This window comes from Sphaerodactylus townsendi, linkage group LG15 (assembly GCF_021028975.2).
Source record: "Sphaerodactylus townsendi isolate TG3544 linkage group LG15, MPM_Stown_v2.3, whole genome shotgun sequence".
Taxonomy (NCBI): Eukaryota; Metazoa; Chordata; class Lepidosauria; order Squamata; family Sphaerodactylidae; genus Sphaerodactylus; species Sphaerodactylus townsendi.
The window spans coordinates 24,029,927-24,057,531 of record NC_059439.1 but is presented as its reverse complement, the minus strand read 5'-3'; the positions used below and the strand labels follow the sequence as shown (position 1 = coordinate 24,057,531).

At 50.5% G+C, this 27,605-nt stretch overlaps 1 pseudogene; it reads right to left on the bottom strand.

Annotated features, from left to right (window-relative positions):
* Positions 1 to 75: 75 nt before the first annotated feature.
* LOC125444224 lies at positions 76 to 27,605 on the bottom strand (annotated as a pseudogene).

Below are 27,605 nucleotides of genomic sequence, written 5' to 3'. Positions count from 1 at the left end.
AACTCACCGGCGATAGAGGCGACTGGAGGCGATGCATGACCAAAGATATACTACCTCAAGCTGAATCCAACAAGTTCATTGATTTTTCGCCCTTAGTAGCTGCTCTCTGTGATCTGCCAGTTCAGGTCTAAGCACAATAATGAAGCATTTGGAAAAAGATGAAGCTCCAATGAAAGCCAGCGCTGGAGGCTAAGATAGAGAAGATCTCAACAGCCACCAATGTATTTCCTTTGACGATACTCAGGTAGGCTGGAACAAAGGATAACCAAACGGTGCAAAAGATCAGCATGCTGAATGTGATGAACTTGGCTTCATTAAAACTGTCGGGTAGCTTCCTAGCAATGAAAGCCACCAGGAAGCTCACACTAGCCAGGAGGCCCATATAGCCCAAGACACAGTAAAACATGGTAGGAGAAGCATCGTTACATTCTAATACAACTTCTTCTGTCATTGAATGCATGTCAACATCTGGGAATGGGGGGGATTTTACTAGCCAAATGATACAGATGCCTACTTGAATCATAGAGCAGGAAAGAACAATGGAAACAGATAGCCTTTTCCCCACCCATTTCCTCATCCGGCTTCCAGGTTTGGTGGCCATGAAAGCCACAGTCACTGTGATTGTTTTTGCTAACACGGAAGAAACTGCAATGGAGAAAATGATGCCAAAGGCAGTTTGGCGAAGGAGACACATTATCTTTCCAGGTTTGCCAATGAATAGTAAGGCACAAAGGAAGCATAGAAGAAGTGAATTGAGAAGAGTGTATGTCAGCTTACTGTTGTTCGCTTTTACTATGGGGGTGCTGTGGTGCTTTATAAATATTCCAAGTACTAAGACTGTGATGAAAGACAGAGTCAAAGAAACACAGAGAAAACCAGCTCCCAAAGGTTCTTCATAAGATAAGAAGCTGATCATCTTGGGAATGCAATAGTTCTGGTTCTTGTGTGGAAAATGACCAGCGGAGCATTGGGAACAGTCAGGCATGTCTGCAAAAGAGGCAGTGTCTTTTAGGTCTAGCAAACTGTCCATATTGTTCATTTATTTGTCAACTAAACTCAGTAGAGTTCATAAATTAATCAAACTAGCTAGAACACCTCTGCAAAACTGATGTCTAATACTGGATGAACATGAACCAGATTCCAAGTTGATTGCAAATAGTGAGAAATATTGTCAAACATTTTTCAAAAGAGGTCTTTGTTACTCAAACTGCAAACTTTTTTGAAAGTTCATTTTCATTTGGGTTTTCTGCAACTGTCAACATATAGTGCATTTTCCTTCTGTCTACATTAGAGGGGAGGAGTCATGCAGGGTTCTGTCTTGGTCCCAACCTTATTCAAGCTCTTTTAAAATCATCTTCTAGCTCCTGCTCCAATGGAGGTAAATGTTCATAGCCCCACACTTGGTAGATCTAGAATACCTATCTTTTTATTTGTCGGCGATGCCGGCAAATAAAATGGAGAACTCTCTTGGGAGTACTGTGTTCTGTTCTGGTTGTCACATCTCAAAAAGGATATTGAGGAGATAGAAAAAGTTCAGAGAAGGGCAATGAGGATGATTGAGGGACTGGAACACCTTCATTATGAGGTGAGGCTGCAGTGTTTGGACTCCCTAGTTTGGAGAGATGTTTGAGGGGGGAGACATGATTGAAGTCTATACAATTATGCATAGGGTAGAAAATGCCAACAGAGAGAAATTTTTCTCTCTTTCTCACAATACTAAAACCAGAGGGCACACATTGAAAATTCTAGGGGAAGAATTAGGACTAATAGAATTATGACTAAGAATTAGGAGAAGCAGTGGCGTAGGAGGTTAACAGCTTGTGTATCAAATCTGGAGGAACCAGGTTTGATTCTCCACTCTGCCGCCTGAGCTGTGGAGGCTTATCTGGGGAATTCAGATTAGCCTGGACACTCCCACACATGCCAGCTGGGTGACCTTGGGCTAGTCACAGCTTCTCGGAGCTCTCTCAGCACCACGTACCTCACAGGGTGTTTGTTGTGAGGGGGGAAGGGAAAGGAGATTTTAAACCCCTTTGAGTCTCCTACAGGAGAGAAAGGGGGGATATAAATCCAAACTCCTCCTCCTCCTCCTCCTCCTCCTCCTCCTCCTCCTCCTCCTTCTTCTTCTTCTTCTTCTTCTTCTTCTTCTTCTTCTTCTAAAAGGAAACATTTCCTCACACAACGCCTGATTGGTGTTTGGAATATGCTGCCACAGGAGGTGGTGATGGCCACTAACCTGGGTACCTTTAAAAGGGGCTTGGGCAGATTTATGGAGAATAAATCAATCTATGGCTACCAATCTTGACCCTCCTTGATCTGAGATTGCAAATGTCTTAGCAGACCAGGTGCTCAGGAGAAGCAGCAGCAGAAGGTCATTGCTTTCACCTCCTGCATGTCAGCTCCCAAAGGCACCTGGTGGGCCACTGCGTGTAGCAGAGTGCTGGACTAGATGGTCTCTGGTCTGATCCAGCAGGCTCTTTCTTATGTTCTTATGTTCATGCTGTTATCCCACTCAAGAGTGGGCTTGAAGAGCCTCTTTGATAGATGTCTCCTATTCCTTGACTATGCCTTGAATCAGATCAATATCTGCTTGAAACAAGGGCATAGTGTATTACATTCAAGTTTTGGATTTGGATGATATGAGTCTCATATCCCAAGTACAATCAGTTGTACATTGTACCGATTGGTGAGCCTGTATCGAAACCAAAATTGGGGACCTGGGTTTAGCTTTTGAGGCACTAGCTTTTGAGGCACTAACCTTTCTGTTGAAATATTTTATCACCTCAAGAAAAAAAACTATTTGATTGGGAGCACCACACCGTAATCAGCAAAGCAGATAAATTTTGCTCCCCTCTTTTTCTTAAGATTCCCCTTAGTACTTTTGCCACAGTTAATATTTGTACTTATTAACTGAACCCAAATTTCGCTGTGCATTATCTCTCGCAAGATACAATGTCTTATCCTCTGCCTTACAGCAGGGGAGGGCCTTAAAACGACCACATCATGAAATATATTGGATCTGCGCTATGAACTGTGAAGAATCCATAATGCATGTTTTGTACCACTGCCCGCTGTATTGCTGAGTTAGGGCGAATATATTACTTCCTCTACTGTCTAACTGAGCAGCAAAAGACTATTTTTTTTTACTGAACAATTAAGATTGGCATACCCTGGAGGCAATGGGCAAGTTTCTTTGCTATGTTATTTCAATTCATTCCAAATGCTTGTAATCACCATTTTACCTATGCTCTTATTTATAAGTGTCTATTTCCTTCTCAATCTGTTATTTTATCTGTGATTTATTATGCCATTAAAGGGTATGTACTACTACAACAACAACATTAGAGGTCGACAATTCATTGCTGGCTGAGTGTGTATTCTGCCTTGCTACAGTATTAGAATAAGTAGCCGGTATGGAACTGACTGGTGTATTCTACGAGCCTACAATGTTTGCTGCCAGCTCTCACTTTCTTTGTAACTTGTCATCTAATCCTGAGACTTTTCTATGTTTTACATCTTGCTGTTTCTTACAAGCATATTCCTCTAAACATACTTGCAACCCATCAGGGGACTCTATATTGTACATTTCTTACCTTGAAGATCAGAGATTGTCCCTTCTGGACATTGGCTGCAATTATAACAGCAGAAGGGCTCCCCTTCCCTCTTTGTCATTCTATATCCAGGACTACAATTCTCACTGCATAAAGACACAGGTCGTACCTAAAACAAAAGAACCAAGCCTTCATGTTGGAACAATGGCTTGAAATTCCTCAGTATAATGAGAGCTCACATCATGCCAAGAGCTGATGGTAGTTTCCAAACAATGATGAGGGATCCTCCCTGAACCCACACACCCTTCTATTCCAAAGTAGCCTATTCCTAAAGAGGCTGCTTTCCGGTCCTACCTGGTTAAATTGGGGGTGCCATACCATGGATTCGTCATCTAGCTGAAGTTCTTGCTGTGAGGGATCCTGGGCATGGATCTTTCCCACTTTCACTCTTACAAAAGACTGGTTTGGAAATGTTACCCAGTTGATAATATCGAGTCCTGCTATCAATTCTCCATTGTGGTCAAAGGAAATCTGATCTCCAGCGCTGTTGTTAAATGAGACGCATCTCAGAAAGTGATGGAGCTGCATTGAAAAATGAAAAATAAGTCTGCCTCCTTATCAAAAAATAAGTAGCAACATCCACCATTTCCTATGTTTAAATTCACCAATGAATATGATTAGTTTGATTAATTCAATGGACTTTTTAAAGAACTGTTTATATCAATGTTTTTCATTCCGTGCATGCAGGCTTCAATCACTTAGCGAACAGGCTTGTATTTAAATAGAGTGGGAATATTCCATGACAGATGGCATGGAAGGAAATGAAGGAAGTCACTTCATTTGAGGTCATGAGCAGCACAGTGCAAGCAATTATATTTTGTGCTAGATGGCAAGTATATTTATTGATGTCATCCAATAGATCAGGAATATTTAACACAATTGGTCTACACTGAAGTTAATGAACGCAATGATGGTGCACCCTCCAAGAGAATCTTGCAATCAAAAATAGGTGACAATGGGGGGAAAAAAACAAGGGCTGATTCCGCATGGGCCAAAAAGCAGCCGTGTGAAAACGGTGTGAAAACAGTATAAACCCTTTTACACCGTTTTAAACCCTTTTACAACATTCTCACACCATTTTCACACTGCTGTTTTTGGCCCATGCAGAATCAGCCAAGGAGAGGTAAAAGAGGGAATCATTGGTATGTGGGAGGAGAGGTGTGTGCTTCACTGAGGCCCTTTCTGCATGGGCCAAAAACACAGCAGCGCCAACCTGGCTCCCCTTCCCTTCCCTCAGGGCGGCGTCAGGCCGCCCTCAAAAACACCCGTTTAAAGGGTAGTTTTTGAGTAAACAGCGTGTTCTCAGCGGCACGATGCGAACAGGTCGGAGGGCAGCGTGGGCGGGGCTTAGGAGGACAGCAGGGCGATGACAGCGATGAGGTAAGAGAGGGACGGGGAAGAGCCAGCTCCATGCAGAGCCGCCTCTCCTGCGCTGGCCTCTGCTGGGGCTGCTCGCACGTTTGCGTGCGAACAGCCTCTGCTCCCACGCCGGCAGAATTCTTGCTGGTGTGAGGGCGCATAGAGGCCCGTGCAGAAAGGGCCTTAGATGCTTCATTTAGATGTCAGCATAATTTCAGTAGAGGTAGTAGTGTAAGCATTGAGACAAAGCTTTGATGGCAAACATGGGGTCTCAGAAGATCTGTGAAATTTGTGAATTTGTTCTGGATGGCTGTTCCATCCTATACTTTGTTGCAGGACCTATCTTACACAAAATGCTCTGTATAGAGGTCTTGTTTGCTTACAATTCTTCCAAAGACATATATAGCTGCTGTTTTTCAGCATGACTGAAGATGGTATCTGACTCTACTGGCTATACATTTCCACAAGTTAAAGCTGAAACATTATTTATCATTTCTGCTATCTTGTGATTAGACTCAAGAATCTGTGTGATTAGACTCAAGAATCTGATTAGACTCAAGAATCTGTGTGATTAAAATTTGAGAACCAGTCACCGACTGTGTATAAGTACGATAATAATTATATTAGTGTCGCAAATATTCCTTCTTGTAAATACCATAGACTATGTAATATTTTGTATAGTGCTTTTAGTACTCTTATTATAGATTATAGATTATGTAACATTTGAATAGTGCTTCTAGTACTCTTTTGTCTGTATATATGCTATGGTAACGGTACCTTGAAACTGATGTACCCTGATCTTGTACTACTGGTCGCTGACTGTAAATAAAATGACTTATGATTTGTGAATCTGCAAATAGAAATGCATACTTAACTGAAGTATTTGTTTGCTATACATTGTGTTACACTGTTGTATTATAAGCACTGTACTACTGTACTACTAGTCTTTGGTACAAAATGCCTTTCTAGCTTCCCTGTTGCCATTGAAGCTTGCTTTGGCTTCAGACGTGGTGGGGAAAGATAGCTCAAAGCCAAAGAACCCTTTGTGACTTTTTAAAGTGTTTTAAAACACCAGGGAATATCCTCCCCTGCTCCCAAACACGTTTTCAAATTCAAACAAATCTGTGAGTATTGAACCCTTATGACAATTTATAAATCGTGACTGGGGTGACATGTAGTTTGGCTGTTGTAGCCACAGACCCACGTCACTGCCGATGTCACAGGGATGAAGTCCTATTGCGATCTCAAGCATTATGCATATAAAAGAGTGGTTTTACTTGCAGGTGAAAGCACAGTAGTGCTGCAGATACTCTCAGCCTGTGACAATGTTGCTCTCCAGATTACAAAGAGGATGCGCTACCTGCCAGGGTTGGTGATTTGTCAGCTTCCGTCTCTCTCCTTGCATCCTTGCTAGAATTTTTGAAGAATACATAGCATGCAAAGCGTAAGCAACAGCATAGACCGCATTGTAGATGCTGTAGCTGTGGCCAGTCATGCTCATTTCAAATGCAGGAAGGTCCTTCAGGGTTTCATCTCCTGTGCAATTAGCCTGATGCACATTGCCCAGAACTGAATCTGGGAATGCACAACAAAATGTGTACGACCAGAAATCCTTGAGAAATGCATCTCCCTGCGCCTTGGATGGCTTTCTGTTCTTAAAAAATTCTTGGAATCCCTGAAGTTCATAAGAGTGAAGGGAAACTGATATCATGCCATGGAAGATCTGAACATCCCATTCCCATCTTATTTTCTTGTGATATATTTTTAAGTCCATGTGAACTGTTACAATCCATACTTTGCCTTTTGGTTTTGGCATCAGGTATTCAATTTGTACCAATTCTATGAAACCTCTGGTATTTGCAAAGCTACGAGCTTGTCCTTTGAAGATAATTACGTTGGCAGTGCTCCTCATCATTTTTTTGTACAGTTCTGAAAAGCTTTTCAAAAAGCCTTTCATATAATCATTGCCTACCATATCGGACTGTGAATACATGAAGGCAAAACAGATGCCATGCTGGGAAAAGACTGGAAACATCCTCTGGACGAACCACTCTAAGTTCACACCAACCATAGTAAAGAATCCAATCCATTTCCAGTTGAAATGCAGAAGTAATTGAAGAATTCCCAGATACTGTTGGGTTTCATTTGGGACCATACTGTAGAAGGATGGGGGTTGAGTGGTATCCATCATCACTGGGGCAGGACCATACAAGAGCTAAAGACAGATTTTCAAAATGGAACAGGCACACTTTTGTGTGGTGGTATATTTCACTATTTCTTATCTGGACCATAAGAAATACATAAGAACATAATCTAATATGGTCGGTCGGTCGGTCGGTCAGAAGGAAGGAAGGAAGGAAGGAAGGAAGGAAGGAAGGAAGGAAGGAAGGAAGGAAGGAAGGAAGGAAGGAAGGAAGGAAGGAAGGAAGGAAGACAGAAAGACAGAAAGACAGAAAGACAGAAAGACAGAAAGACAGAAAGACAGAAGGAAAGCAGAATCGGCTACTAATGTTCAAGTGAACCATTCAGAGAGATCTAATCAATTCAAAAATGTATCTACTGTTGTATGAACTACATAGAGTATTTAAATAAATTTTGGTAATTAATTTAAGTGATGCTTTATTAAAAAAATACAATTCTCTTCACAACATACACTCTGAGCTACCCCAGAGATAAATACTAACATGGTGAGGTATAAAGGTAGGAAAGAATCTTTAAAGACATGCTTACACCATATTCTCTGATCAACTAAACAAGTTAAATCAGATAATGTAAAAAGGGTGTACTGGTGAAGGTAAATAACTGGCAAACTTGTGCATCCCACCCTGATTGCCTACCTGTGGGATCTTGTAGATGCTGAAAAGATCCTGAACAATTTGTGAATCATCTGAATTAATGTTCTCAAGAACTGCTTGTACTTTGTCCTGAATATGACACATGTAGTTGGGGACAAATCTGTTCCTTGGAGAAATATGTTGCAGAGCTGCACGATATGTCAATTTTGGATTCAGATGGCTGTCGTAGATATGGAACCCCAGGGTGAGATTTGGCAAGATCTGTGGATTTTCATTGATCTCCTTGACAGCAAATGCCAGAGCCAGGATGTGCTGGTAGTTCTGAGGCATGTACCTGCAAAAGATATTTCTAGGCAGCATCATAAACACACTCTTTTGGCTGTAAAATTAATACCGCTCAGCCATATAACTGCTTTTATTGATACTGCATTGTGAGATCTGGATACGATACTAGTGTGAGAATTATGATTCAAGGCTTGTCCCAATTGGCTAGTTCCACTGACTGCCTCATGAATTGTGTTCCATGGCACATCTAAAATAAATGGAGACTTGGGCCAACTAATCAATTGCAGAATTTGCTGTGAATCCCAAAGAGAGTTTGAATTGATGTGCCTCCACTAGCGTCCTTGTATTGTGACTTGGAAATAAAGAATGGGATGACTCACCCTACTGGAAGAATGGAGTCTTAATGAAAAAAAAGCCCTCTATCCTGGGATTCTAAAAATTAAACCATTGAATGAGAAAAAAACTGGTTTCCCTTTGTGGAGACAAAAAAAGGCAGGATGAGAAGGACTATTAGCCCATCTGTCTAGTAACAGAAACATAGGCTCATTCCGCACTTGCAGAATAATGCATTTTCAAACTGCTTTCAGCGCTCTTTGAAGCTGTGTGGAATAGTAAAATCCACTTGCAAACAGTTGTGAAAGTGGTTTGAAAACGCATTATTTTGCGTGTGCGGAAGGGGCCATAGTCTAGTTCAGGATAGGTAAAAAGAAACCCCACTTATTGTGAGGGGAAGAATTAAAAGTTTTCAAACCCTCTCTGGAAGGATGTGAAAGACAAAGGCAAGTGAACAGGGAGACGTGAAGTCTGCTTCAACCAGACTCTAATGCAAAGCTTGGGCTTAGCTTATGTCGGTTCCTTGGAAAGGAATGTCAAGGTAAACATAGTATTTCACAGACCTTTGCCCATGCTTGCGGGTTTTTTTTAAAGATTTGCTTCTGATACTTAAGTGACTGTCCTTCTGGAAAGCAGAGCTGTTTCTTAGAGAAGAAATACCTTTTTTCCTTCTAGAAATCTCTAGAAATCTTTCCTTCACAGAAATCTGTGACAAAAAGAATTCATAACCTAACTGGTTGTCACTTAACCATGCACAGACCAAATTCCTTACCCGCAAGAAGGCTAGGAGGTGGGAGGAAGACTATGTGTAACAGTGAACAGACACACAGACACACGGACACAGAAGGTGCATCTGACAGAACCTCAAATCAATGGTAATAATGATAGTGCAGTGTGTGAGAGGAGAAAGATTGCCCAATAACCAGTGGTAGATGAAAGCTCGGAGATTCCAACCCACGCAAACACATATCCCAGACCACTTATCCATTCCTTCCTGATATGACTGTGGAAGGGAAGCCAGCAGACATGCAGTTCAGTGTATCATGAATAAATGCTGTTCTTATGAAGCCAACTTTCCCAAATTCAGAAACCAGGCAGATTCACAATGATCAAAGAAAGGACTAGGATATTCCTAAAAAATAACAAAGATCTGGAACAGCATTCTCTGCTATTAAGAGGATATTATTCACCTTACACTTCTGCAACCTAAGCCACTCCTATTCAACAAACAGTTCCAGACAATTCACCTGTTTGGATTCAAGACGGGCATTGGTGCTATGTTGTGTGAAGTCATTTCTAGCTGGTTACTTTACCTGTAAAACTGATTCAACAGCTGCTCTGCATTTTACCATTTTTAGGGCTATGAGTCTATTTATCTAGTGTAACATTAAATGCCTATAGTTTATGATTTTATTACAGGTTAAAGGGATGACAAGGAATATTTAAAACCCATTTTAGTGCAGTTCATTCCTTTTTCCAGACAAGACAATATTAAAAAATACAGAGATCGCTATGTATATTCAAATGATGACAGCCCCAGTAGTGATGCAAATGATGCAGACACCAAATTTTTGGATTTGTATATAAAACAGCGCTTTAGGAGCAAATCCTGAACATCAGCCTCTCTACCTGTACATTTATTTTAGCTTCCCTCTACTTGGTTAAGTGGATCTGTGTATATAATGTTGTTATGCCAATAAAGGTTCTTTGTTTGTTTAAAGATTCAAATGACAATTAAATTAGTTAAACATATCTAGTTTGAACTCTGCCAATATTACCATATTAATTAATAGAGCATTAATAGTAATGTAATAAATTGGATGACGCAGACAAAAACAGATAACCCAATGGGCAGAGGTTTATGACAGATTGTTTTGAATTATTTAATGTAGCATTAAGCATAAATGTTCTAAGCACCACATCCTTGGGTTCCAAACTATCACAACAACCAACTCCTCAGTTTGCCTATGATCATGAGCAACCTCTTCTATTAGAGAATGTCATGTGCTTGCCTTGGACATTCTTCCCTTTTTGAGATGTCTCTATACAATGGTGATGCAAATCTGACTCTGACACAGTCTCTAGGAATGGAAAGGAAACCATGTGAAGGTAACCTATATGATTATTCAGGTAGAAAGTGTGCCCATGGTATAACAAAAATGTCTTAAATTACGTACACAAACTTTTCAGACAGCATTCCACATGATTGGCGCTTGAAGTCTTTCGAACTGGTGACAAAAAGTGTCTGAGATACAATGGCACCAATGATAAGGTCTCCTGGCTGAAGATACATGCGAAGAATGGGGGAGCTATCCACAGCAGCACATTGAGAAACATGAACCATTCCCACAACACGACTGAAAACCAGTAACGCCAGCATCACTAAGATCAGCATCCTAAGTGCAAACTTTGTTTCGGATAACTGGCTCCCAGGGTTGAATTTATAGCAGAAACGCTAGTATGGTGGTTCTGTAATGGTAGCACTTTCTATTGTTCAGTTTGTGTCATCTGTTTTACAAGAAGATAATAAATAGTTTCCATGATCCCAGTGTCCTGACTAGGGATCAGCCTAGCACTGATAGGATTGAAGTCAGGAGCTTAATTATAAAGTGGCAACCCCAGAAGATCTTGGCCCGTTCTGAACTAAACAGAAACACTTGTCACTTGCCGCTGTTGTCCTAACCAGTTCTGCTCCTGGCTGCTTGTACTCCACAGAGAATTTAGGAAGCGACAGAATTAATTACAGTCCTTTTGGTAATTACACAGGACCCAACATTTCAACTATCAGTTGAATTTTAAGGAAGCAATGTTGTTTTTAAATGTGTAAAAAGTATGTTTCAATCATTTTAGGCTAAAATGGAGGCCATCTCCAGCGCTGTATTGGGTTGTCCATAGGAAAATGCAGTTGGATTTTGAGGAAGTAGTTTTGTTTTGAAATGTTCTGCAATCTGTGTCTGTGTCCTGCTGCTATAAAACTGGCCCATGAAATAATGAACAGTGTAGTATCGGTATGATACAGAATAGGAGACCGTCAGTGTGGTTCTTTATCCCCAAAAATTCAGCCAAAAGGTTTAAGAAAATCATGGTGGAATAAAGAGAAGAGGCAGCTGTCAAATCGATTAAAATCGTTTCATTACTACTGACTTGGATGCCCTAAGCCAAGGGTCTGCAACCTGTGGCTCCGGAGCTGATTGCGGCTCTTTCAGCCTTATACTGCGGCTCCACGTGGCCTGGAGGTCAGAGGGTAGCATGGACGTGTCCCTCCAGCCCTTCAGAGCTAGGCTGGAAGGAAAGGTGAGTGGAGGGGCCGAACCAGAGGCGGCTCTGTGTGGAGCTGCCTCTCCGGCTTGGTAGACCTTCAGGGCCATGGAAAATGGGTCCAAATGGCTCTTTGGGTGGTAAAGGTTGCCTACCCCTGCCCTAGGCTAACCTGAGCTCAACAGATCTCAAAAGCTTTGCAATGGTGGTCAGGGTTAGTAATTAGACGAGAACACCAGGGTTGTGATGTATAGGCGGGCAATGACAAACCACCTCTGATTGTCCCTTGCCTTGGAAACCCTGCGATTTGATGGTCGATACAAACACACAGGACTGTGCACCAAAAATTTGGCTTTTTTCACATTTGGTTATAGTGGATTTTGGCACTCCTCCTCCCCACCCCCGAAAAGACTGAATTGGGGGGGGGGGGGGGGGGGCGGCGGTGGGGGGGGGGGGGGGGGGGGAGGTGGGGGGGGGGGGTGGTGGGGGTGGGGGGCGGGGGGGGGGGGGGGGGTGTTGGGCGAGGGGGGTGGTGGGGGGGGGGGGTGGGGGGGGGGGGGGGTGGGGGGGGGGGGGGGTGGGGGGGGGGGGTGGGGGGGGGGGGGTGGGGTGGGGGGGGGGGGGGGGGGGGGGGGGGGGGGGCGAGGGGGGGGGGGGGTGGGGGGGGGGGGGGGTGGGGGGGGGGGGGGGTGGGGGGGGGGGGGGGTGGGGGGGGGGGGGGGTGGGGGGGGGGGGGGGTGGGGGGGGGGGGGGGTGGGGGGGGGGGGGGGTGGGGGGGGGGGGGGGTGGGGGGGGGGGGGGGTGGGGGGGGGGGGGGGTGGGGGGGGGGGGGGGTGGGGGGGGGGGGGGGTGGGGGGGGGGGGGGGTGGGGGGGGGGGGGGGTGGGGGGGGGGGGGGGTGGGGGGGGGGGGGGGTGGGGGGGGGGGGGGGTGGGGGGGGGGGGGGGTGGGGGGGGGGGGGGGTGGGGGGGGGGGGGGGTGGGGGGGGGGGGGGGTGGGGGGGGGGGGGGGTGGGGGGGGGGGGGGGTGGGGGGGGGGGGGGGTGGGGGGGGGGGGGGGTGGGGGGGGGGGGGGGTGGGGGGGGGGGGGGGTGGGGGGGGGGGGGGGTGGGGGGGGGGGGGGGTGGGGGGGGGGGGGGGTGGGGGGGGGGGGGGGTGGGGGGGGGGGGGGGTGGGGGGGGGGGGGGGTGGGGGGGGGGGGGGGTGGGGGGGGGGGGGGGTGGGGGGGGGGGGGGGTGGGGGGGGGGGGGGGTGGGGGGGGGGGGGGGTGGGGGGGGGGGGGGGTGGGGGGGGGGGGGGGTGGGGGGGGGGGGGGGTGGGGGGGGGGGGGGGTGGGGGGGGGGGGGGGTGGGGGGGGGGGGGGGTGGGGGGGGGGGGGGGTGGGGGGGGGGGGGGGTGGGGGGGGGGGGGGGTGGGGGGGGGGGGGGGTGGGGGGGGGGGGGGGTGGGGGGGGGGGGGGGTGGGGGGGGGGGGGGGTGGGGGGGGGGGGGGGTGGGGGGGGGGGGGGGTGGGGGGGGGGGGGGGTGGGGGGGGGGGGGGGTGGGGGGGGGGGGGGGTGGGGGGGGGGGGGGGTGGGGGGGGGGGGGGGTGGGGGGGGGGGGGGGTGGGGGGGGGGGGGGGTGGGGGGGGGGGGGGGTGGGGGGGGGGGGGGGTGGGGGGGGGGGGGGGTGGGGGGGGGGGGGGGTGGGGGGGGGGGGGGGTGGGGGGGGGGGGGGGTGGGGGGGGGGGGGGGTGGGGGGGGGGGGGGGTGGGGGGGGGGGGGGGTGGGGGGGGGGGGGGGTGGGGGGGGGGGGGGGTGGGGGGGGGGGGGGGTGGGGGGGGGGGGGGGTGGGGGGGGGGGGGGGTGGGGGGGGGGGGGGGTGGGGGGGGGGGGGGGTGGGGGGGGGGGGGGGTGGGGGGGGGGGGGGGTGGGGGGGGGGGGGGGTGGGGGGGGGGGGGGGTGGGGGGGGGGGGGGGTGGGGGGGGGGGGGGGTGGGGGGGGGGGGGGGTGGGGGGGGGGGGGGGTGGGGGGGGGGGGGGGTGGGGGGGGGGGGGGGTGGGGGGGGGGGGGGGTGGGGGGGGGGGGGGGTGGGGGGGGGGGGGGGTGGGGGGGGGGGGGGGTGGGGGGGGGGGGGGGTGGGGGGGGGGGGGGGTGGGGGGGGGGGGGGGTGGGGGGGGGGGGGGGTGGGGGGGGGGGGGGGTGGGGGGGGGGGGGGGTGGGGGGGGGGGGGGGTGGGGGGGGGGGGGGGTGGGGGGGGGGGGGGGTGGGGGGGGGGGGGGGTGGGGGGGGGGGGGGGTGGGGGGGGGGGGGGGTGGGGGGGGGGGGGGGTGGGGGGGGGGGGGGGTGGGGGGGGGGGGGGGTGGGGGGGGGGGGGGGTGGGGGGGGGGGGGGGTGGGGGGGGGGGGGGGTGGGGGGGGGGGGGGGTGGGGGGGGGGGGGGGTGGGGGGGGGGGGGGGTGGGGGGGGGGGGGGGTGGGGGGGGGGGGGGGTGGGGGGGGGGGGGGGTGGGGGGGGGGGGGGGTGGGGGGGGGGGGGGGTGGGGGGGGGGGGGGGTGGGGGGGGGGGGGGGTGGGGGGGGGGGGGGGTGGGGGGGGGGGGGGGTGGGGGGGGGGGGGGGTGGGGGGGGGGGGGGGTGGGGGGGGGGGGGGGTGGGGGGGGGGGGGGGTGGGGGGGGGGGGGGGTGGGGGGGGGGGGGGGTGGGGGGGGGGGGGGGTGGGGGGGGGGGGGGGTGGGGGGGGGGGGGGGTGGGGGGGGGGGGGGGTGGGGGGGGGGGGGGGTGGGGGGGGGGGGGGGTGGGGGGGGGGGGGGGTGGGGGGGGGGGGGGGTGGGGGGGGGGGGGGGTGGGGGGGGGGGGGGGTGGGGGGGGGGGGGGGTGGGGGGGGGGGGGGGTGGGGGGGGGGGGGGGTGGGGGGGGGGGGGGGTGGGGGGGGGGGGGGGTGGGGGGGGGGGGGGGTGGGGGGGGGGGGGGGTGGGGGGGGGGGGGGGTGGGGGGGGGGGGGGGTGGGGGGGGGGGGGGGTGGGGGGGGGGGGGGGTGGGGGGGGGGGGGGGTGGGGGGGGGGGGGGGTGGGGGGGGGGGGGGGTGGGGGGGGGGGGGGGTGGGGGGGGGGGGGGGTGGGGGGGGGGGGGGGTGGGGGGGGGGGGGGGTGGGGGGGGGGGGGGGTGGGGGGGGGGGGGGGTGGGGGGGGGGGGGGGTGGGGGGGGGGGGGGGTGGGGGGGGGGGGGGGTGGGGGGGGGGGGGGGTGGGGGGGGGGGGGGGTGGGGGGGGGGGGGGGTGGGGGGGGGGGGGGGTGGGGGGGGGGGGGGGTGGGGGGGGGGGGGGGTGGGGGGGGGGGGGGGTGGGGGGGGGGGGGGGTGGGGGGGGGGGGGGGTGGGGGGGGGGGGGGGTGGGGGGGGGGGGGGGTGGGGGGGGGGGGGGGTGGGGGGGGGGGGGGGTGGGGGGGGGGGGGGGTGGGGGGGGGGGGGGGTGGGGGGGGGGGGGGGTGGGGGGGGGGGGGGGTGGGGGGGGGGGGGGGTGGGGGGGGGGGGGGGTGGGGGGGGGGGGGGGTGGGGGGGGGGGGGGGTGGGGGGGGGGGGGGGTGGGGGGGGGGGGGGGTGGGGGGGGGGGGGGGTGGGGGGGGGGGGGGGTGGGGGGGGGGGGGGGTGGGGGGGGGGGGGGGTGGGGGGGGGGGGGGGTGGGGGGGGGGGGGGGTGGGGGGGGGGGGGGGTGGGGGGGGGGGGGGGTGGGGGGGGGGGGGGGTGGGGGGGGGGGGGGGTGGGGGGGGGGGGGGGTGGGGGGGGGGGGGGGTGGGGGGGGGGGGGGGTGGGGGGGGGGGGGGGTGGGGGGGGGGGGGGGTGGGGGGGGGGGGGGGTGGGGGGGGGGGGGGGTGGGGGGGGGGGGGGGTGGGGGGGGGGGGGGGTGGGGGGGGGGGGGGGTGGGGGGGGGGGGGGGTGGGGGGGGGGGGGGGTGGGGGGGGGGGGGGGTGGGGGGGGGGGGGGGTGGGGGGGGGGGGGGGTGGGGGGGGGGGGGGGTGGGGGGGGGGGGGGGTGGGGGGGGGGGGGGGTGGGGGGGGGGGGGGGTGGGGGGGGGGGGGGGTGGGGGGGGGGGGGGGTGGGGGGGGGGGGGGGTGGGGGGGGGGGGGGGTGGGGGGGGGGGGGGGTGGGGGGGGGGGGGGGTGGGGGGGGGGGGGGGTGGGGGGGGGGGGGGGTGGGGGGGGGGGGGGGTGGGGGGGGGGGGGGGTGGGGGGGGGGGGGGGTGGGGGGGGGGGGGGGTGGGGGGGGGGGGGGGTGGGGGGGGGGGGGGGTGGGGGGGGGGGGGGGTGGGGGGGGGGGGGGGTGGGGGGGGGGGGGGGTGGGGGGGGGGGGGGGTGGGGGGGGGGGGGGGTGGGGGGGGGGGGGGGTGGGGGGGGGGGGGGGTGGGGGGGGGGGGGGGTGGGGGGGGGGGGGGGTGGGGGGGGGGGGGGGTGGGGGGGGGGGGGGGTGGGGGGGGGGGGGGGTGGGGGGGGGGGGGGGTGGGGGGGGGGGGGGGTGGGGGGGGGGGGGGGTGGGGGGGGGGGGGGGTGGGGGGGGGGGGGGGTGGGGGGGGGGGGGGGTGGGGGGGGGGGGGGGTGGGGGGGGGGGGGGGTGGGGGGGGGGGGGGGTGGGGGGGGGGGGGGGTGGGGGGGGGGGGGGGTGGGGGGGGGGGGGGGTGGGGGGGGGGGGGGGTGGGGGGGGGGGGGGGTGGGGGGGGGGGGGGGTGGGGGGGGGGGGGGGTGGGGGGGGGGGGGGGTGGGGGGGGGGGGGGGTGGGGGGGGGGGGGGGTGGGGGGGGGGGGGGGTGGGGGGGGGGGGGGGTGGGGGGGGGGGGGGGTGGGGGGGGGGGGGGGTGGGGGGGGGGGGGGGTGGGGGGGGGGGGGGGTGGGGGGGGGGGGGGGTGGGGGGGGGGGGGGGTGGGGGGGGGGGGGGGTGGGGGGGGGGGGGGGTGGGGGGGGGGGGGGGTGGGGGGGGGGGGGGGTGGGGGGGGGGGGGGGTGGGGGGGGGGGGGGGTGGGGGGGGGGGGGGGTGGGGGGGGGGGGGGGTGGGGGGGGGGGGGGGTGGGGGGGGGGGGGGGTGGGGGGGGGGGGGGGTGGGGGGGGGGGGGGGTGGGGGGGGGGGGGGGTGGGGGGGGGGGGGGGTGGGGGGGGGGGGGGGTGGGGGGGGGGGGGGGTGGGGGGGGGGGGGGGTGGGGGGGGGGGGGGGTGGGGGGGGGGGGGGGTGGGGGGGGGGGGGGGTGGGGGGGGGGGGGGGTGGGGGGGGGGGGGGGTGGGGGGGGGGGGGGGTGGGGGGGGGGGGGGGTGGGGGGGGGGGGGGGTGGGGGGGGGGGGGGGTGGGGGGGGGGGGGGGTGGGGGGGGGGGGGGGTGGGGGGGGGGGGGGGTGGGGGGGGGGGGGGGTGGGGGGGGGGGGGGGTGGGGGGGGGGGGGGGTGGGGGGGGGGGGGGGGGGGGGGGGGGGGATGAATAGTACTGGAGCACAAAGGAAGCATAGAAGAAGCGAATTGAGAAGAGTGTATGTCAGCTTACTGTTGTTCGCTTTGACTATGGGGGTGCTGTGGTGCTTTATAAATATTCCAAGTACTAAGACTGTGATGAAAGACAGAGTCAAAGAAACACAGAGAAAACCAGCTCCCAAAGGTTCTTCATAAGATAAGAAGCTGATCATCTTGGGAATGCAATAGTTCTGGTTCTTGTGTGGAAAATGACCAGCGGAGCACTGGGAACAGTCAGGCATGTCTGTAAAAGAGGCAGTGTCTTTTAGGTCTAGCAGACTGCCTTTATAGTTCATTTATTTGTGAACTAAACTTACTAGAAATTGAACTCAGTTCATAAATTAAACAAACCAGCAGGAATACATTTTGCATAACTAATGTCTAATACTTACTGGATGAACATGAACCAGATTCCAAGTTGATTGCAAATAGTGAGACATATGGTCAAATGTTTTTCAAAGGAAGTCTTTGTTACTCAAAGGGGTTCTCGATCAAATTAGAAACTTTTTTGTAAACTCATTTTTATTCAGGTTTTCTGCAACTCTCAACATACTGCACATTTTCCTGCCATCTACATAAGAGGGAAACTATGCACTGCCAGTTGAGTCTGTATTCTGCCTTGATACAGTATTAGAATAGGAAGTCGGTATGGAACTGACTGGTATATTTTATGAGCCCACAATATTTGCTGACAGCTCTCCGTAACATGTCATCTAATCCTGAGTCTTTTCTATGTTTTACATCTTGCTGTTTCTTACAGGCTTATTCCTTTAAGAGTACCACCAACTCATCTGAGGACTCTGTAGTGTACATCTCTTACCTTGATGATCAGAGATTGTCCCTTCTGGACATTGGCTGCAATTATAACAACAGAAGGGCTCCCCTTCCCTCTTTGTCATTCTATATCCAGGACTGCAGTTCTCACTGCATAAAGACACAGGTCGTACCTAAGCCAAAAGAACCAAGCCTTAGTCTTGGAACAATGGCTTGAAATTCTCATGTATTATAAGAGCTCACATCATGCCATGAGTTGTTGGTTCTTTCCCAACAATGATGAGAGATCCTTCCTGAACCCACACACCCTACTATTCCACAGTAGCCTATTCCTAAAAAGGCTGTTTTGTAATCTTACCTGGTTAAATCGGGGGTGCCATACCATGGATTCTTCATCTAGCTGAAGTTCTTGCTGTGAAGGAACCTGGGCATGGATCTTTCCCACTTTCACTCTAACAAAAGATTGGTTTGGAAATGTTACCCAGTTGATAATATCGAGTCCTGCTATCAATTCTCCATTGTGGTCAAAGGAAATCTGATCTCCAGCGCTGTTGTTAAATGAGACGCATCTCAGAAAGTGATGGAGCTACATTGAAAAATGAGAAATAAGTCTGCCTCTTTATTAAAAAATAAATAGCAACATCCACCATCTCCTATGTTTAAATTCACCAGTGAATATGATTAGTTCAATGGACTTTTTAAAGGTCTGTGTATTCTTCACTCCATGCATGCAGGTTTAAATCTATGCAGTTAACAGGCTTGTATTTAAATAGAGCGGGAACTTTTTGTCAGATGGCATGGATGGACATTAAGAAAGTCATTATGTCTCATCTAATTTGGATATGACCATGAGCAGCACAGTACGACGATTGCATTTTGCGCTGGATGGCAAGTGTATTTATTGTCATCCAATAAACAAAGAACATTTAACACAGTTGTTCTACACTGAATTTAATGACTGCAATGATGGTGCACCCACCTTGAGAACCTTGCAATCAAAAATAGGTGAGAATGAAAAAAATCAAGAAGAGGTGAGAGAGCGATCAAAAATAGGTGACAATCAAGGAAAAAATCAAGGAATGGGTAGACTGAGCAGTTGCTATATGGGAGGACAGGTGTGTGCTTCACCTAGTTGCTTCATTTAGATGTCAGCATAATTTCAGTAGGGGTAGAAGTGTAAACATTGAACCAAAATGATAGAAAAAGTGGGGCTTCAAAAGATCTGTGAAATTTGTGGATTTGTTCCGGATGGTTGTTCCATCCCATATTGTGTTGCAGGACCCATCTTACACAATATGCTCTGTAAAAATGTCTTGATTGCTGTCAATACTTCCATAGACAGATATGGCTGCTGCTTTTCTGTGAGCCTTTGACTGAAGATGGTATCTAACTCTACTAGCTGTACATCTGCACATGCAAAAACTGAAACATTCTTTATAATTGCAGCTACCTTGTTTTGGATGTTTTATCACAGCATATGTGAATGTCATTAGACAAAAGAATCTTCAGTGGTTCTCAACCTGTGGGTCCGGACCCCTTTGGGGGTCGAACGACCCTTTCACAGGGGTCACCTAAGACTGTCTGCATCAGTGTTCTCCATCTGTAAAATGGATAAATGTTAGGATTGGGGGTCACCACGACATGAGGAACTGTATTAAAGGGTCGCGGCATTAGGAAGGTTGAGAACCACTGATCTATATGATTAAGATTTGAGAATCTACAAATAGAAATGCGTACTTAATGAAATATTTATTTGAAATATATTCTGTTACATTATTGTATGATATTCAGCACTCTGCACTTCTAACCTTTGGTGCAAAATATGTTGGGTTTGGGTTTAAAGGCAGCAGGGAAGAACTGTGTGCAGGGACTGGGTGAGCCAACCTCCACACAGTCCTTCTAGCTTGCCTGCTTCCATTGAAACTTGCTGTGGCTTCAGACATGGTGGGGAAAGATAGCTGAAAGTCAAAGAAGCTGAAAACCTTTGTGGCTTTTTAAAGCTTTGTCTGTTTCTCTCTTCCCAGACAGCTGGATTTTATAGGACAAGCACCCCCCCCCCCAAAAAAAAAGATGAATTCATATGGCCAAAATAAAACCTAAGCAGAATTCCAGAAGAACTTGAACTTTGTATGTGCAAGAGAACCTGAACAAGAAGAAATACGGGTTGAGATTAGAGATATTATCAAGAAAGAATGTGCAAAGATTATTTCTGAAGCCAAGAGAAATGAAAAACCTTGATGGATGTCTAATAACAGTTTTTAAAATTATTGAAGACAAACAAGAAGCAAAAGGTGAAAGAATCAGAATCAAAAGACTTAATGCAGATTTCCAGCAATGCAGAAGTGCAAATAATTATCATAGACAGTTCCAAAAAGAATCATTTGAGAAGAATTCACAACTATTGTAAGAGAAACGGAAGGTGCACTGAGAAAAAATGGGAGAAACATGTCACAAGGAGCAGACAGGATACAAGCAGAAATATTTGAAGTCATAGAAAGGCAGGGAGGGAGGAAAAATGGGAAGGGGGTGACCCAGTAATACAGAATAACCAAACACTTCAGTTGGAGAGAAATAGCCACAGCTTTATTGCAACAGCAGTTTTCAGAACATTAACACAGCAAGGCACATAGATCCAGTTATCAGGCAACCTTCCTGTTGGCAGATAAACATCAGGAGACCCCGCTTGTCTGCTGATATCTCCGCTCTGCCTTGCATCAGCCACTTGGCTGAGCCAGGATGGAGGTAATCTGAGATGGCAATTAAATGGGTTCCACATGGAACCAACCACTCATTGGTTGATTCCCCACTTGCGGAATTGTCCTAGTATCAACCTAGGTTCGACCTAGGAACTCCCCACATCCGCTGAGTTCAACCCAAGTCCGTTCCATCTCTGACCCTTCTTACTGTTAAATTTCTGACTCTACTAGGCAGGTACAGTTTTTTCTGCCAACCTAGGTCGAACTCAGGTCGAAGCTGGTAAAGTGGGGAATCTTCCTTGACGTGATTCTCCCGTTCAGCCAATCACAGATAAGTGTTTTGGGCATGCGCAGAATGGGAGACTCACAGTGGGGAAAAGTGAGCCTTTAAAAAAAATTCTTTCTTGTATATGAAGCAACAGCCATACATATAAATGGCACCTGTTTACACACTGCTGATAGCAACGAAGTTGCAACATTTTTCCTGCCTAGCAACGTAAGGTCCAATCGATTACACTCCCTCGCTCCTTTCTGGTGGCATCTGTCATTCTGATAGATGCCATTTTGATCTGATAGCTGAGCAGAGCACACAACAGCCAATCAGGAACGAAGAGGCGTCAAGGTGATCTTACCCTCTGAGCATGGCTCCAGCACGACAACCTTGGCTGCTGTGGGGAGTGACTGTTGAATCCACCTAGGTCAATACTTTCATGGACAGGGTCAAACCTAGGTCGATTGCGCCAGTGGGGAATCAACCATAGTTCCCCTTGCCACTTGAGGTGAGGGCAAATCTAACAGCCCCCGAGCTTGGCAGGTCCCCCAGGCACTCATCCCAAAATCATTTCAGAGAATCCCTGAAGCAAAGAAAAGGGTACACAAGCCATTTTCCCGCCTCAGAAAATGAGCTCCATTCTGGTACTGCCACCAGAGCTGCACATGCTGCCCAGCTCCCACCAATATTCTCACATCTGGCACCACACCATCAGGCAGTGCCAGATATCATTCAAAAATCCTGGCCCTACTCAGTGAAGCTGGATTACATTTAGGTGAAGGTAGAGTGAAAATTCGTGGAATGAACAACTATTTGAAATATGCAGATGACACCACATAACTAACAAAAGATATAGAAAACTGGGGTGGGCAGCCAAGAAGGAGCTAGAAAATGTGCTTAAGTATAAGAATGTATCACTGATGAACAAGAAATTGTTGTCTCTACCACTTGTTATGGCAGACATGGGTCCAACCAACACCTGCAATAATTTAGAGGTGCAAAAGTTGGCATGAGGGCCAAATTGGGTATGTGCTGACACAGCACCAGGCAATATTCTTTCCTGCTCTCACTCACATTTTCAAATGCAAAAAAAGTTGTGAGTATTGAACCATTATGGTAATTTACAAATGGTGTCTGGGGTAACATGTAGAAGAAGAAGAAGAAGAGTGTGGATTTATATCCCCCCTTTCTCTCCTGCAGGGGACTCAAAGGGGCTTACAATCTCCTCGCCCTTCCCCCCTCACAATAAACACCCTGTGAGGTGGGGGGGCTGAGAGAGCTCTGAAAAGCTGTGACTAGCCCAAGATCACCCAGCTGGCGTGTGTGGGAGTGTGGGAGTGTACAGGCTAATCTGAATTCCCCAGATAATCCTCCACAGCTCAGGTGGCAGAGCTGGGAATCAAACCCGGTTCCTCCAGATTAGATACACGAGCTCTTAACCTCTTACGCCACTGCTGCTGTAGTTTTGCTGTTGTATTCACAGAGTTTTAACTCGCACACAGGTTCTACCTATGTCACTACCAATGTCACAGGGATGAAGTACTATTATGATATCAACCCCATCTCCAGCATTATGCATATAAAACAGTTGTTTCAGGTGTAGGTGAAAGAACAGTAGTGTTGCAAATACTCTCAGCCTGTGACAATGTTGCTCTCCAGAGTACAAAGGTGATGCGCTACCTGCCAGGGTTGGTGATTTAGCAGCTTCCTTCTCTCTCCTTGCATCCTTGCTTGAATTTTTGAAGAATACATAGCATGCAAAGCGTAAGCAACAGCATAGACCGCATTGTAGATGCTGTAGCTTTGACCAGACATGCTCATTTCAAATGCAGGAAGGTCCTTCAGTGTCTCATCTTCTGTGCAATTAGCCTGACGCACATTGCCGAGAACTGAATTTGGTAATGCACAACGAAATGTGTATGACCAGAAGTCCTTGAGAAACGCATCTCCCTCCACACTGGATGGCTTTCTGCTCTTAAAAAAGTCTTGGAATCCCTGAAGTTCATTAGAGTGAAGGGAAACTGATATCATGCCATGGAAGATTTGCACATCCCGGCTTAATTTGTCGTGATATGTTTTTAAGTCCATGTGAACTGTTACAATCCATACTTTGCCTTTCGGTTTTGGCATCATGTATTTAATCTGTGCTAATTCTATCATACCTCTGGCATTTAAAAAGGTACGAGCTTGTCCTTTGAAGATAATTACGTTGGCAGTGCTCCCCATCATTTTTTCATACAGTTCTGAAAAACTTTTAAGATAGCCTTTCGTATAATCATTGCCTACCATATCAGACTGTGAATACATGAAGGCAAAACAAATGCCATGCCGGGAAAAGACTGGAAACATCCTCTGAACGAACCACTCTAAGTTCACACCAACCATAGTCAAGAATCCAATCCACTTCCAATTGAAATGCAGCAGTAATTGAAGAATTCCTAGATACTGTTGGGTTTCATTTGGAACCATATTATAGAAGGATGGGAGTTGAGTGTTATCCATCATCACTGGGGTAGGACCATACAAAAGCTAAAGACAGATTTACAAAATGAAACAGATACACTTTGCTTAGTGCTATATTTCATGATTTCTTATCTGGACCTTAAGGAATATATAAGACCTCACCCCTCTCTGTCGGAATAATACCGGAACAGGGGCACATAGCCAAATATCTTGAATTATTAACTGAACCCCAACAGAGATGGATTATCACAAGGGCCAGATCCAATACCTTCCCATCGACCATTACAAAGGGTCGTTACTTATCCATCCCTCTCCAGGATCGGGTTTGTCCACACTGTAAAAATCAAGTGGAGACTCTTGCTCACATTATTCTTGACTGTCCGAGATATGTGGGCATTAGGAATTTCTCTCCCAGGCTGGCCCTAGACAAATCTGAAAGTGACTCTGACTGTTCTGTTGTGGAGCTTCTGTTAAACAATCCAGATGTCATGCTCTTGGAAAAAGTAGCAAAATTTATTTTATAAGTGACAGAACTTGCTAAGTAATGTATACTGCTATATACAGTCTTCCTGACTGCGCTTTGAATGTACTCTTGAATTGTATTTCAAAAATGTCTGGCAACGCTCTAGAACCTATTTTTAAATGCCAAATAAAGGTGGTTGTTGTAATATAAGAACATAATCTAATATGGAGAGAGAGAGAGAGAGAGAGAGAATTGATTAATTTATTGATTGATTAACTGATTATTGGCATGGCCATTAGAGGTGGAGGTAGCTTGTCTTGCAGCCAGCAAATGACCAATAATTTATTTCAATACCAATTAAACCAGGCTAAACTCACTGCTACTTCTCTATCAAAGGAGGTGCTCTAAATCTGACCACCTGGTGGATTCCTTGTCGAAAGCTCCCATTTCGTAAGGTGCATGTCAGCAGCAACAGAGATTACCCCCACCCCGGCAGCAATAGTATTGAGCAGATAATGGCCTTTCTCAAGGTGGGAGAAAGGGCAGAATAGCCCCATCACCTCCCAGAACTATTAGCAGCTTTTTATTTCCTTTAGCAACCAGAGCAAGCTAGAATATGTGCATCTGTACCCAGTGTAAGCAATGGGTACACCCTACTTCCTCTTCTGTGGGTTTGAAGGCAAGAGGAATTCAAAGTATTCCTCATTATGATTCTGCTTCATGACTCTATTTATTGAAGTGGGAGCTCATTGTTGGACATGATGCTGCTTCTATAATATCTGTAGGAGTGTGCTAGGAAAACACACTGCTTTAAAAAAAAAACTACTTTGTCTTCCCCAGAAAATGGCTGATGTTAATGTACTGACGCACTGTTAGTTAGCAATGTTACATGATTTAAACCAGAATAGGCTACTTGTGTAAAAGTGGACCAATCAGAGAGATTTGATCAATTCGATAAGAAATCTACTGTTGTATGAACTACACACAGCATTTAAATTAATTTTGATAATTTATTTAAGGAATGCTTTATTTAAAAAAAATACAATTCTCTTCAAAACATACACTCTGAACTACTCCAGAGATCAATATTAACATGGTGAAGTATAAATAATCTTTAAAGGAATGCTTATACCATATTCTTTTGTCAACAAAACAGATTAAATTAGACCATGATGATGTCAAAAGGGTGTAATCAAGCAGGTAAACAATTGGCAAAACTGTGCATCCCACCCTGACTGCCTATCTGTGGGATCTTATAGATGTTGAAAAGGTCTTGGACAATTTGTGAATCATCTGAATTAATGTCCTCAAGAACTGCTTGTACGTTGTCCTGGATATGACACCTGTAGTTGGGGACAAACCTGTTCCTTGGGGAAATATGTTGCAGAGCGGCACGATATGTCAATTTTGGATTCAGATGGCTGTCGTAGATATGGAACCCCAGGGTGAGATTTGGCAAGATCTCTGGATTCTCATTGATCTCCTTGACAGCAAATGCCAGAGCCAGGATATGCTGGTAGTTCTGAGGCATGTACCTGCAATAAATATTTATAGGCAGCATCATCAACATATTCTTTTGATTGTAAAATTAACACCTCTGAGCCATATAACTGCTTTTATTGATATTGCATTGTGAAATCTCCAGACAACATTTGTGTGGCAATTATTATTCAAGCCTTAGCTATGTATGTAATACCTGAACATGGTTAATATTTGGAGTAAGCATGACTGAGAATATTGTTATTGCCCCAGATTAGAGAAACGTGCCATCCATTTCAATTATATCCTGCCTCACATCCTCAGCATCCGCTTTAAAAATGCTTTCGCACTGGGATTCGAAAAATAAAATGCTCGAATGAGAGAAATTGGTTTTCCTTTTTGGAGATAAAAAAAGTGCAGCATAGATAACTGGACTGACCAGCAACAAAAGACTGTAACAACTCTGGAGCCATCTTGGAACAAACTTAGATTAGCTGTTGAGAAACAATTTTAATCTAATTATGTAATATATAATTTTTACTCGTTTAACACACACATAGACAAAAGGTGCATCTGACAGAACCTCAAATCAGCAATAATAACGATATCGCAGAGTGTGAGAGGAGAAAGATTGTCCAATAACCAGTGGTAGAGGAAAACTCGGAGATTCCAACCCACATACAGTCATATTCCATACCATCTATCCACCCTTTCTGGTGAATCTCAGGAGGGGAAGCCAGCACACATGCAGTTCTGTGAATCATGGATAAATACTGCTCTTATGAAGCCAACACCCCCAAAATCAGAAAACAGGCAGATTCACAAATATTAAAGAATGGACTAGGATACACCTCAAGAACAGCATTCTCCAATACAGCTCTCTCCTATTAAGAGGGTATTATTCACCTTATACTTCTGAAAATTAAGCCAACAAACTATTCAACAAACAGTTCCAGACTATTCAACTGTTTTAGATTCAAGACCGGCATTGGTGCTATGCTGTGTCAAGAAAATTCTAGCTGGTCACTTTATTTGTAGACCTGATTCAATTGGTTCCCTGTATTTTACCATCTTTTAAAGCTATGAGTCTATTTTTTTAAGTGTAATATGCAATGGCTATAGTTCATGGTTTAACTAAAATTTAAGGAGAGGACTAGAAATGTTTAAAACTAGTTTTTGTGCAGTTTATTGCTTTTTCCAGACAAGGCAGTATTTAAAAGTACAGAGATAGTTATCTACGTATATTCAAGTGGCAATTGAATTAGTTAAACATATCCTGCTTGAACTCTGTCAATATGACCATATTGATTAATGGAGCATTAATATTAATGAAATAAATTGGATGAAGCAGACAAAAAATAGATAATCCAATGGGCAGAAGTGTATGACAGATGTTTTTGATTTATTTAATGTAGCATTAAGCATTCCTGTTCTAAGCACCACATATTTGGGTACCAAACTATCACTACATCCAACTCCTCAGTTGCCTATGGTCATGAGCAACCTCTTCTATTAAAGAAAGTCCTGTGGTTGCCTCTGACATCCTTCCCCTTTTGATATGTCTTGCTCATGAGTAAAAGGGCAACAGTGAGCACTGACCTGGGGGTTTGAAGCATGTGAATATGGTTCACCCAGTTGGTTAGGCTTTTTGCTGATTATGCTTACTGGACAGAAACTATAAGTAGCCCCATACGTAACCAAGTCAGATGATGCTGAATGTATGCTTTTAATGCTGAACTTATTCTTTTAAAAATATATATTGGGAATGTGATGATTTGCAACAAGTCATGTTTGTGAGCCTGCATGGACAGCCGGCCAGGATTGGCCAGAAGTGGTCAGGAGGGTCTGTTCAGAAATGTCTTAAAATGAGCTGTATTGTGATGCAGACTTTAGGGGGCTGATACCACGGTATTGCTCTCTCCATGGCTGCAGAAATGTTAATAAACCTAGCTTGCTATTAGCCAACTTGGTCTGGGGTTTTCAATGGGTAAAAACTTCCATAACATAATGGTGCTTTAGATCTGGATCTGACACAATCTCTAGGAATGGAAACGAAAACATGTGAAGGTAACCTGTATGATTATTCCAGCAGAAAGTATAAAGGGTGCACATGGTATAACAAAAAGGAGTCTTATATTACTTACACAAACTTTTCAGTTAGCACCCCATGTGATTGGCGCTTGAAGTCTTTCGGACTGGTGATAAAAAGTGTCTGAGATACAATGACACCAATTATAAGATCTCCTGGCTGAAGATACAGACAGCGAATGGGATAGATATCCACGGCAGTGCATTGCAAAACATGAACCTTGCCCACAACACGACTGAAAAACAGTAGCACCAGCATCACTAAGATCAGCAT